The sequence below is a fragment of the Ptiloglossa arizonensis genome, unplaced genomic scaffold (genome assembly GCF_051014685.1).
Source record: "Ptiloglossa arizonensis isolate GNS036 unplaced genomic scaffold, iyPtiAriz1_principal scaffold0023, whole genome shotgun sequence".
In the NCBI taxonomy this organism is placed as follows: domain Eukaryota; kingdom Metazoa; phylum Arthropoda; class Insecta; order Hymenoptera; family Colletidae; genus Ptiloglossa; species Ptiloglossa arizonensis.
The window spans coordinates 1,988,083-2,000,582 of NW_027478393.1; positions in this window are offsets into that span (position 1 = coordinate 1,988,083).

The window sequence follows — 12,500 nt, forward strand, 5'->3', positions numbered from 1 at the left end:
GCTCAAATTTAGCACTCATACCTGCAAACCTCACATTTTTTATATAACCATACGTCACTCTTCCTCTTTCGCTTCTGTCCCATCTATTCTGCCATTTTTCATACACTCGATTTTCAATTTGCTTCATACAGTCATCTTTACTCTGTAATCTTACATCTTGATTCGTGATCAAGTCACTTTCATTTACACACGTACCCATCCTTACATTATATGCCGCACATCTCCGTTCACACTCCAGGTCCCACGGAAGTACGCCCATAAGGATTTGCATGGCTTCCGTCGAGACCGTTCGGCACACATTTAGACACGCATACAGCGCTACTCTCTGACATGTATTCAGCAATCGTTTACCATACTCATACCTTATGATACTACCCCATGCACTCGCTCCGTACATCATGCACATCACTATCATACCTTTGTATATTACTTTCATCGCTTTCTTTCCTAATCCCCATTCTTTTCGGAGCACCCTCCTCAGGTAACCTATTGTATTTGTTATTTTTCTCTTGAGCTCTATTAAATGCGGCTTGAAATGCATTCGCTCACTCATACACACACCTAGGTACTTGAGTTGTTTCACGTACCTCACTCTCATTTCTTCTGTACGCACGCATGGCTCTCTGTTACCCGAGAGGGAACCCTTTAGCAACATACACACCGTCTTCCTCTCACTTACTTCCAGTCCAACGCTTCTGCCCCAATTGATCACATACGCCATACATTCTGCACTCTTTGCTTCTATAGTGCTTCTACTTGCTCCCTCAATTAATATTAACAAGTCATCCGCATACGCTATGATCTTACATTCATATCTTTCTAATTCAGATAAAAGTTCATCCATCATGAGGTTCCACACTACGGGACCGCAAACCGATCCCTGCGGGCACCCCCTCTCAACCTTTCTCCACACTGTCTCATTCTTTCCTACAATACACGCATTTCTATCCTTGAAGTAGCTCAGCCATAACCCAAGCTCTTCGCATTCAAACTGACGTAAACATTCCGCTATTCGTCCCCAGGATAGGTTGTCGAACGCTCCTTTAAAGTCAACAAACACACCCAATACATACTTACTCTCAGAGTCATTCACACTTCTGTGTACTTTATACCAGGCATCTTCAGTTGATTTACCTTTACGGAAACCAAACTGACATTCCCTCAGTCGTCCATTTGTTTTTCGCTCCAACCTGCTTACCATCACTCGTTCTAGCACCTTTCCCAAAGTCGGAAGCAGACTTATCGGCCTGTATGACCGTGGATCAGACCGGACTTTGTCCGGAGATTTAAGGTGTATAATAACATCGGCCTTTTTCCATTCATTTGGGAAATATTGCTCTTTCATGCACTCATCGAAAGTTTCTCTCATCCATTCTGGGATCACCCGCCATACGTTCTTTACCATTTCAGCCGTCAGACCATCCATTCCAGGCGCTTTACCCGATTTATTTGCACGCACCGCACGATCTATTTCATCCCATTCAATTTGTTTAACCTCATTTGCCCTTACTACGTCATACTGCATCGTTCTCTCTGCATCACCATTTTCTGCATCAGGGGGGAAAAATTCTTTCAGTAGTACACTTGCACTCTCTTTCCACGTTCGCGTCAAACTTTCTCCATCTATCAGCCCACACAGATCATCATACCTCCGCTTTCTCATGCACACTTTGTACACCTCTCCCCACGGATCAGCATTTCCTCTCACTCTAACGAACTCTCTCCAGTTTCTTTCTTTCGTGTCCTTAATCATCCACTTATATTCATTCATGCATCTTTTTAGTGTCATTTTCTGCTCTGCGCACGCACCCTGAGTACTCCTCGCTCTTTGGTATTTCCTTCTTGCTCTTCGTACTCGCTTCCTAGCCTTCTCCAATTCCTGCGTCCACCACTTTACACTTCTTCCATGCTTGTATTGAACCCTTTTCATAGTTAAATCATTCGTCTTAGCAACCCAGTCAGTGATTTCACTCACCTTCTCATCTATACTCAGCCTTGCAAATTTTTCCATTCCTACTTCTTCAGCCTGCATACGTACTACTCTCATGTACTCGTCCCAATCTACATTTTTGGCAGACCATCTCGTTCTTACAGGTGGAGACTCATTCATACTCATCATTCCATAATTTATGCGTAACAATATTATATTATGATCACTCACACCCCATTTGTTCCTCACTTCCCATTTGTACTCATACCTACCATCTAGACAGTACCCTAGAGTTACATCTATATCACTCTGTCCATTCGCACCACTAAAAGTATACCATTCGCTTGGCTCATTCAGCACAGTCATCCTACTTTGTATTATGAAGTTTTCTAATACTTCACCACGCTTCTCACTCTCACGCCCCCTCATTTGAAATTTGCTGTGCCATAGCGTACTCACCGCGTTCGCATCCATTCCAACAATCACCGGCACACCTTTTGCATACCGTATTATAGCCTCCAGATACTGCAAGTACGGTTCAATGTCTGACCCATACTGACAGTACATGGACACCACATACATTTCACCAAACGTACCTTTTATCCATACACACACACCATACTCATTTGTATATTCACTCGCCAACATTGATTGCACATTCGCATCGTTTACTACAATCGCTGCCTTGATTATTCCATCACACTTGTATACACTCATATGAGTTGGCAACCCTCTAACATTCCCATACGCGACATAGGGCTCCTGGAGAAGCGCTATACTCACATTTTCTTCGCACAAAATCATGCCTAAATCGCACATAACAACATTTGCTCTCTGACAATTCAGCTGTATCATACGTAAACAGTCCTTAGTCATAGCGTATTCGTTCTCTCATTCTTTCAATCATTCGCACATGTTGCGGGCACTCATTCGACATTACTGAATGTCCATCATTCATACCTCTTTCCCTACAATTTTTACACGTTTCTTTCGTTGCTGTACAGTCTTTCGCTTCATGTCCACTTTCTCCACATTTCCTACATACCCTTACTTTACTCTTACAGTCACGCATCATGTGACCGAAGCCCAAACACCCAAAGCACCTTAGTACGCATTCAAACTCACGCACTTTAAATGCGTGCCATTTTATATAAACTCTTCCGGCACGTGTCAGCATCTCTTTCACTATCGCACTCGTTTCCATTATTACATTTCCTTCATTCGCTCCTTTCTTACTAGATCTATTTATTATTCTCACTCTTTTGTTAAATTCATCCAGTGTCATACGCTCTTTTAAATTTTTCTCGTACATTTCCTCCAGGATGGTCTCATTCTTCATCTCATTTGGCACATCATACATAATAACCTTAGGGCTAATCATACCCGGCAGGTTGGCTTTGAGGCCCAGCTCGTCCAGCTTCACGCATTCCTTTATGGCGTTTCGCTCTTGCTCGCTTACCGTCTCGATCACCACTCCATTGTTCCTAATCTTGCGTACCGCTTTCACTCTTACATTCACAAACTCGCTCATTTCTTTTATCACTTTTTCCCTTATTTTCTCGCTCGTTGTGTTCTCATTCTCATTCTTCGATTTTACAATGACCGCATACGTTTTAACATTTGCACGCTCATTCGTACTCACACGTAAACTTTCTCCCACATTCATTTTTCCACCGACACTGTTTTTCTTAACTATGCCCGCATAGCTAACAGGCACGCACATATTTTCACACTTCTGTACACTTTCTCGATCTTGTCGTCGCTCCTGTCGCCCTGCTATTTGTCCCACCGCCCCGGTGATGGTCTCAGACAGCTTCTTCATCTGGCTCCCCAGATCTTCGTTCTCCTCCAGCCTCCTCTTCAGCTCCTCGTTTTCCTTCTGCAGGTCGCTGATGAACCTCTGGCACACTTTCACCTTCTTTTTTATATATTTTAAGTCTTCAGCAGTGGCACTACCATTCAAGTTTCTGCAAAAATATAATATAACCTCTGCTGGCGATGGAAATTTACTTTCTTCATTTTGTCGCGTCACCTTTTCTTTTTCTTTTTCAGGGCTAACACTCCCTATTTTTCTCCTTCTTCTGCTCACTGCTTTTATGCAATCCGAATCAGAAGCGCTCGTTATTTCTTCTTTTCTTTTTCGCGAACTTGTGACGGGAAAAACATCATCGACAACAACAACGTCATCCATCTCGCGGTTACTCATTTCTCCTCGGCAGCCAATCAGGTGCGGCTCTGCGCCGCGTACGTCACCAACTAGCGCGGGGATTGGTTGCCCGCGTCGACCAATCAGGGCGCCGCTATGCCCCTGTCGCCGGCCAATGGGGCGCTTGGGATCAGCCGTCAGCGCCGACCAATCAGCGTACCGCAATGCCGTTGACGCCAGCCAATGAGACGCGGCGAAATCCACGCGTTGCCACGTGCACTTTTTCCGACAATTTTTCCACGTTATTTTCCACGTTATGCAGTATTTTTCACTATATCAAGCTTTTACAATCCAATCCACTTTCACCACACTACACGAAACACACCCACACGTTAATTTTCTCGCACTCTGTACACGTAAATACCACAACTTGCTTGAGAGCGATGCACAATACGTCCGTACAGTTCGACCAAAACAAGTGAAGTCCAGTAGATAGGGACATTCGTCTAGTTGTGTTTTACGTGACTGTGCCTGCCGCGAGGGCTCAACAAACACGGCCCCCATGGGCGTGGGATTGAAATACGATCAATCAGCGCGTCTACGTGAAGTTGCTCCACATAGACTACCAATTTGACGCCAGAGTGCAAGCTCCAGTCATCCCTTTTGGTGTAGGCGAGACCTTTCTAAATCTCTACCGGCTCTGCAGGTCGGTACCCGAGCTGATAATGCAGCTCACCCATCGAGGTATTACCTCTAGCCCGCGATATAGGCTATACCACTGCCCCCGCGAGTCCAACCCATGGTCGGCAACAGTGGGGAATTTTTCCCCCTCTGTGGGCTACGCCAGACCCCCGCGGTACCAGTTTAAACTACTGGTGGAGTTTTCGCACTTATTATGCTCCCCGTTGTGGGTCTTGCACCCCTCGGCACAGGTGGGCCAACTCGGATGCATGGTGGCGTCACTCACCAAAGGATTCCAGTCACAGACTATGTCGGTCGACATGGCTTCCCTCTTGTGCTTGGAAAGGGGGGGGGAAGGGAAAAAGGAGTAGCTGGGAGAGGAAGGTTGGGGGGGGGGGCTTGGGAAAATAAAAGAAGAAGAAGGAGGAGAAGAAGAAGAAGAAGAAGAAAGAAGAAGAAGAAAAAGAATGAGACGCTGGGTACTTACCGCCTCTCTCGCATTCTTCTTTTGAAGACTTCCTCGGCGAATTTACACACGCACTCGTAACACTCAATACTACTCAGTACACCGCTCACATCTGTCTGTCCACTTTCACTCACTTTCACACCAAACGCCTGCAGGTTTCTCAAGTCCTCATACAGTTCACACTCCGTTAGTATGTGCATCCAGTCTTCGCACGCCGCACCACATTCACACCTGGCACTCTCTACCAACTCACGCTTGTGTAGAAAACCATTCATGCTACCATGTCCAGTTAGAAGGTAGCACATGTACAACCCTGGCTCAAATTTAGCACTCATACCTGCAAACCTCACATTTTTTATATAACCATACGTCACTCTTCCTCTTTCGCTTCTGTCCCATCTATTCTGCCATTTTTCATACACTCGATTTTCAATTTGCTTCATACAGTCATCTTTACTCTGTAATCTTACATCTTGATTCGTGATCAAGTCACTTTCATTTACACACGTACCCATCCTTACATTATATGCCGCACATCTCCGTTCACACTCCAGGTCCCACGGAAGTACGCCCATAAGGATTTGCATGGCTTCCGTCGAGACCGTTCGGCACACATTTAGACACGCATACAGCGCTACTCTCTGACATGTATTCAGCAATCGTTTACCATACTCATACCTTATGATACTACCCCATGCACTCGCTCCGTACATCATGCACATCACTATCATACCTTTGTATATTACTTTCATCGCTTTCTTTCCTAATCCCCATTCTTTTCGGAGCACCCTCCTCAGGTAACCTATTGTATTTGTTATTTTTCTCTTGAGCTCTATTAAATGCGGCTTGAAATGCATTCGCTCACTCATACACACACCTAGGTACTTGAGTTGTTTCACGTACCTCACTCTCATTTCTTCTGTACGCACGCATGGCTCTCTGTTACCCGAGAGGGAACCCTTTAGCAACATACACACCGTCTTCCTCTCACTTACTTCCAGTCCAACGCTTCTGCCCCAATTGATCACATACGCCATACATTCTGCACTCTTTGCTTCTATAGTGCTTCTACTTGCTCCCTCAATTAATATTAACAAGTCATCCGCATACGCTATGATCTTACATTCATATCTTTCTAATTCAGATAAAAGTTCATCCATCATGAGGTTCCACACTACGGGACCGCAAACCGATCCCTGCGGGCACCCCCTCTCAACCTTTCTCCACACTGTCTCATTCTTTCCTACAATACACGCATTTCTATCCTTGAAGTAGCTCAGCCATAACCCAGGCTCTTCGCATTCAAACTGACGTAAACATTCCGCTATTCGTCCCCAGGATAGGTTGTCGAACGCTCCTTTAAAGTCAACAAACACACCCAATACATACTTACTCTCAGAGTCATTCACACTTCTGTGTACTTTATACCAGGCATCTTCAGTTGATTTACCTTTACGGAAACCAAACTGACATTCCCTCAGTCGTCCATTTGTTTTTCGCTCCAACCTGCTTACCATCACTCGTTCTAGCACCTTTCCCAAAGTCGGAAGCAGACTTATCGGCCTGTATGACCGTGGATCAGACCGGACTTTGTCCGGAGATTTAAGGTGTATAATAACATCGGCCTTTTTCCATTCATTTGGGAAATATTGCTCTTTCATGCACTCATCGAAAGTTTCTCTCATCCATTCTGGGATCACCCGCCATACGTTCTTTACCATTTCAGCCGTCAGACCATCCATTCCAGGCGCTTTACCCGATTTATTTGCACGCACCGCACGATCTATTTCATCCCATTCAATTTGTTTAACCTCATTTGCCCTTACTACGTCATACTGCATCGTTCTCTCTGCATCACCATTTTCTGCATCAGGGGGGAAAAATTCTTTCAGTAGTACACTTGCACTCTCTTTCCACGTTCGCGTCAAACTTTCTCCATCTATCAGCCCACACAGATCATCATACCTCCGCTTTCTCATGCACACTTTGTACACCTCTCCCCACGGATCAGCATTTCCTCTCACTCTAACGAACTCTCTCCAGTTTCTTTCTTTCGTGTCCTTAATCATCCACTTATATTCATTCATGCATCTTTTTAGTGTCATTTTCTGCTCTGCGCACGCACCCTGAGTACTCCTCGCTCTTTGGTATTTCCTTCTTGCTCTTCGTACTCGCTTCCTAGCCTTCTCCAATTCCTGCGTCCACCACTTTACACTTCTTCCATGCTTGTATTGAACCCTTTTCATAGTTAAATCATTCGTCTTAGCAACCCAGTCAGTGATTTCACTCACCTTCTCATCTATACTCAGCCTTGCAAATTTTTCCATTCCTACTTCTTCAGCCTGCATACGTACTACTCTCATGTACTCGTCCCAATCTACATTTTTGGCAGACCATCTCGTTCTTACAGGTGGAGACTCATTCATACTCATCATTCCATAATTTATGCGTAACAATATTATATTATGATCACTCACACCCCATTTGTTCCTCACTTCCCATTTGTACTCATACCTACCATCTAGACAGTACCCTAGAGTTACATCTATATCACTCTGTCCATTCGCACCACTAAAAGTATACCATTCGCTTGGCTCATTCAGCACAGTCATCCTACTTTGTATTATGAAGTTTTCTAATACTTCACCACGCTTCTCACTCTCACGCCCCCTCATTTGAAATTTGCTGTGCCATAGCGTACTCACCGCGTTCGCATCCATTCCAACAATCACCGGCACACCTTTTGCATACCGTATTATAGCCTCCAGATACTGCAAGTACGGTTCAATGTCTGACCCATACTGACAGTACATGGACACCACATACATTTCACCAAACGTACCTTTTATCCATACACACACACCATACTCATTTGTATATTCACTCGCCAACATTGATTGCACATTCGCATCGTTTACTACAATCGCTGCCTTGATTATTCCATCACACTTGTATACACTCATATGAGTTGGCAACCCTCTAACATTCCCATACGCGACATAGGGCTCCTGGAGAAGCGCTATACTCACATTTTCTTCGCACAAAATCATGCCTAAATCGCACATAACAACATTTGCTCTCTGACAATTCAGCTGTATCATACGTAAACAGTCCTTAGTCATAGCGTATTCGTTCTCTCATTCTTTCAATCATTCGCACATGTTGCGGGCACTCATTCGACATTACTGAATGTCCATCATTCATACCTCTTTCCCTACAATTTTTACACGTTTCTTTCGTTGCTGTACAGTCTTTCGCTTCATGTCCACTTTCTCCACATTTCCTACATACCCTTACTTTACTCTTACAGTCACGCATCATGTGACCGAAGCCCAAACACCCAAAGCACCTTAGTACGCATTCAAACTCACGCACTTTAAATGCGTGCCATTTTATATAAACTCTTCCGGCACGTGTCAGCATCTCTTTCACTATCGCACTCGTTTCCATTATTACATTTCCTTCATTCGCTCCTTTCTTACTAGATCTATTTATTATTCTCACTCTTTTGTTAAATTCATCCAGTGTCATACGCTCTTTTAAATTTTTCTCGTACATTTCCTCCAGGATGGTCTCATTCTTCATCTCATTTGGCACATCATACATAATAACCTTAGGGCTAATCATACCCGGCAGGTTGGCTTTGAGGCCCAGCTCGTCCAGCTTCACGCATTCCTTTATGGCGTTTCGCTCTTGCTCGCTTACCGTCTCGATCACCACTCCATTGTTCCTAATCTTGCGTACCGCTTTCACTCTTACATTCACAAACTCGCTCATTTCTTTTATCACTTTTTCCCTTATTTTCTCGCTCGTTGTGTTCTCATTCTCATTCTTCGATTTTACAATGACCGCATACGTTTTAACATTTGCACGCTCATTCGTACTCACACGTAAACTTTCTCCCACATTCATTTTTCCACCGACACTGTTTTTCTTAACTATGCCCGCATAGCTAACAGGCACGCACATATTTTCACACTTCTGTACACTTTCTCGATCTTGTCGTCGCTCCTGTCGCCCTGCTATTTGTCCCACCGCCCCGGTGATGGTCTCAGACAGCTTCTTCATCTGGCTCCCCAGATCTTCGTTCTCCTCCAGCCTCCTCTTCAGCTCCTCGTTTTCCTTCTGCAGGTCGCTGATGAACCTCTGGCACACTTTCACCTTCTTTTTTATATATTTTAAGTCTTCAGCAGTGGCACTACCATTCAAGTTTCTGCAAAAATATAATATAACCTCTGCTGGCGATGGAAATTTACTTTCTTCATTTTGTCGCGTCACCTTTTCTTTTTCTTTTTCAGGGCTAACACTCCCTATTTTTCTCCTTCTTCTGCTCACTGCTTTTATGCAATCCGAATCAGAAGCGCTCGTTATTTCTTCTTTTCTTTTTCGCGAACTTGTGACGGGAAAAACATCATCGACAACAACAACGTCATCCATCTCGCGGTTACTCATTTCTCCTCGGCAGCCAATCAGGTGCGGCTCTGCGCCGCGTACGTCACCAACTAGCGCGGGGATTGGTTGCCCGCGTCGACCAATCAGGGCGCCGCTATGCCCCTGTCGCCGGCCAATGGGGCGCTTGGGATCAGCCGTCAGCGCCGACCAATCAGCGTACCGCAATGCCGTTGACGCCAGCCAATGAGACGCGGCGAAATCCACGCGTTGCCACGTGCACTTTTTCCGACAATTTTTCCACGTTATTTTCCACGTTATGCAGTATTTTTCACTATATCAAGCTTTTACAATCCAATCCACTTTCACCACACTACACGAAACACACCCACACGTTAATTTTCTCGCACTCTGTACACGTAAATACCACAACTTGCTTGAGAGCGATGCACAATACGTCCGTACAGTTCGACCAAAAACAAGTGAAGTAGTAGATAGGGACAGAGGGAATCTCGTTAATCCATTCATGCGCGTCACTAATTAGATGACGAGGCATTTGGCTATTTTTTTTTTTTTTTTTTTTTTTGAAGGAGGAAAAATGCTCTTACGCACACCGGCACTGGTGTTGTGGTGCCGGTAGTGTGGGACTCTCAACTGGTTACCCACTAAAAAAACTCCTTGTATTATACCTGAACGATGGATGGGCAGGTAGCACCCATTTGGCCTGGTTCTCTGGTTTCTCCTTAACCAACCCCAATCTTAAGTCTCCTTCTTACATCCGTGGTCTTGTTGAACGTCCCGTAGCAGTTCAATCCCCCGACGAGTGCCCTTGTGGCCAGTATCTTCATTTCATTCTTCTTCAGGACTCCGAGTTTGACCAGTTCGTCTGCGGATTCCACGCTCCACACTCCTCTCCAAGAGATCGTGGCCGACGTGTACTGGATGTTCGCCGATGGGAACCTCGACGACAATGCAGCATGTGCGGAGTCACGATAGTACGATTTCTTTCTTTCGTGGGCCAGTCTCAGGTCGGTCTGTTCGCTCACAACCTGAGCATCTACTACCAGCACGGTAGTGCCACTTGCTGCCACTAGGTCTGGCTTTCTGATCCCATCCGGTGTTTCGAGTAGTGGCTCCTCTTCTACCCTCCCGAATTTCTTCTGCAGTGCTCGATGGATGTAGGATACTATGGCGTTGTGCCGGGCTATTCTTGCCCCGTGCGTTCGGTGGCACTTTTGCACGATGTGGTTAAGTGTTTCCACCGCATTGCATCCTGCTCTGCAGAGTCTGTCGTGCTGCCTTCCACGACTCGATCGGGATTTGGTAGGTAGGGCATTTATACGTAACTTTGCGCAGTTAACGTAGTCCTTGCCCGTTAGAAATCGTGTACCATCAGTGATCCATCGGTTTTGGTGTGGCACTTTGCTCGAGTCCTGTAGAGCCTTTCCATCTATAGAGTTATGGAGTATCCTAGCCCACCGCCTTTCGATTTCTACGACGTTCCTTAGCTCTTGGTTTGCGTCTTTGAGCCTCCGCTTCGATTTTTGGATCTCCTGTGTTAGGAAGGAGCCCGGTTCTTTGTCCTTCTTGGACATGGCTTCCAGTCTTTCCTTCCTATGGAGAGGCATCAGCCATCTCATAGATGGAATTGAGAGTCCACCATCGGCTGCTTTGGCATGAATGTACGCATTTGGTACGTCGTGTGGGAGCGCAAGCCATTTTCTGACAGCTCCGCGCACTAGGGTGTCCACCTTGTTCAGCCTACTCAGGTCCGTAGAGCCAAGAGTAAGGGCGTGGTACAAGCTGGGTAACACTACCACCCTCAGTGCAAATAATCTTTGCTGCGGCTTTAGAGGGGCCTTTGTTAGTTTGACTATGGCTTCCCTCAGTTGTGCTTCAGGCACTGTTGTTGTTCGTCCCTCCGGTGTAAACGGGATGCCTAGGTATTTCCATTCATCTTGTCTCCTCATGGCAGGTATCACACGTCCCATGCATTCGAATTTGACGTTGGGATCTACCACAGACTTCTTTACGTGTGGTACGTTCCTTATCGCTGTAGTGAAGGACTTGTTAGTATTAACTACGAGACCACACTGCGATAGGAAACCTGTACATTTGTCGATCGTAAGCTGGAGGCCTTGCGGCGTTGTGGCCATCAGTATGAGGTCATCGGCAAAGGCTAGTACGTTGTATTTGGATCCAGCTACGTCGACTCCAACTTCTTTTGGTATGTGTTGGAACATTCTGTCGATCACCATATTAAACAGCATTGGCGATAACGGGTCGCCCTGCTTTACTCCACACGTAGGGTGAATTTTGTGGGAGTTCCAGCCATCGCAAGCCAAGGTGGTCTGGCTATTTTTATAGACATGGGCTATGTAGGCGACCATAGGTCCCGGGGCTCCCATAGTTGTTAGTGTGTCTATAATAGTTTCGTGCGAGACTGAGTCGAATGCTTTGGTTAGATCGACAGATGCCAGGTATAATGGCTTGCAAGTCTGTCTGTGGTATCGAAGCACCATGTCCAATAGAAAGGTATTTTCCGCGCTTCCATCTATCGGAATAAATGCCTTTTGTCTGCAGTCCAGCTCCACGTTCTTCCGCAATCTGTTCGCGAGCACCTTATGGAAGGTTCTGGTTATCACTGAGGAGACCGTGATCGGTCTGAAATCGCCGGGCTCTACGGCGTTATCCTTTTTTGGGATAAGGGTTGTTCTGGATTCCAAGAGCCATTTTGGTAACTTTCCGCATATTAAAAAGACATTTAGAATTCTAGCTAGAATTCCTGGTGGCATAGCTCTTAGTTGCCTTGCGGTTACCATGTCTGGACCTGGTGACGTGGTCATTTCCGGAATCGCTTTCAGAACTTCCTCAGGTTTTATCGCTCT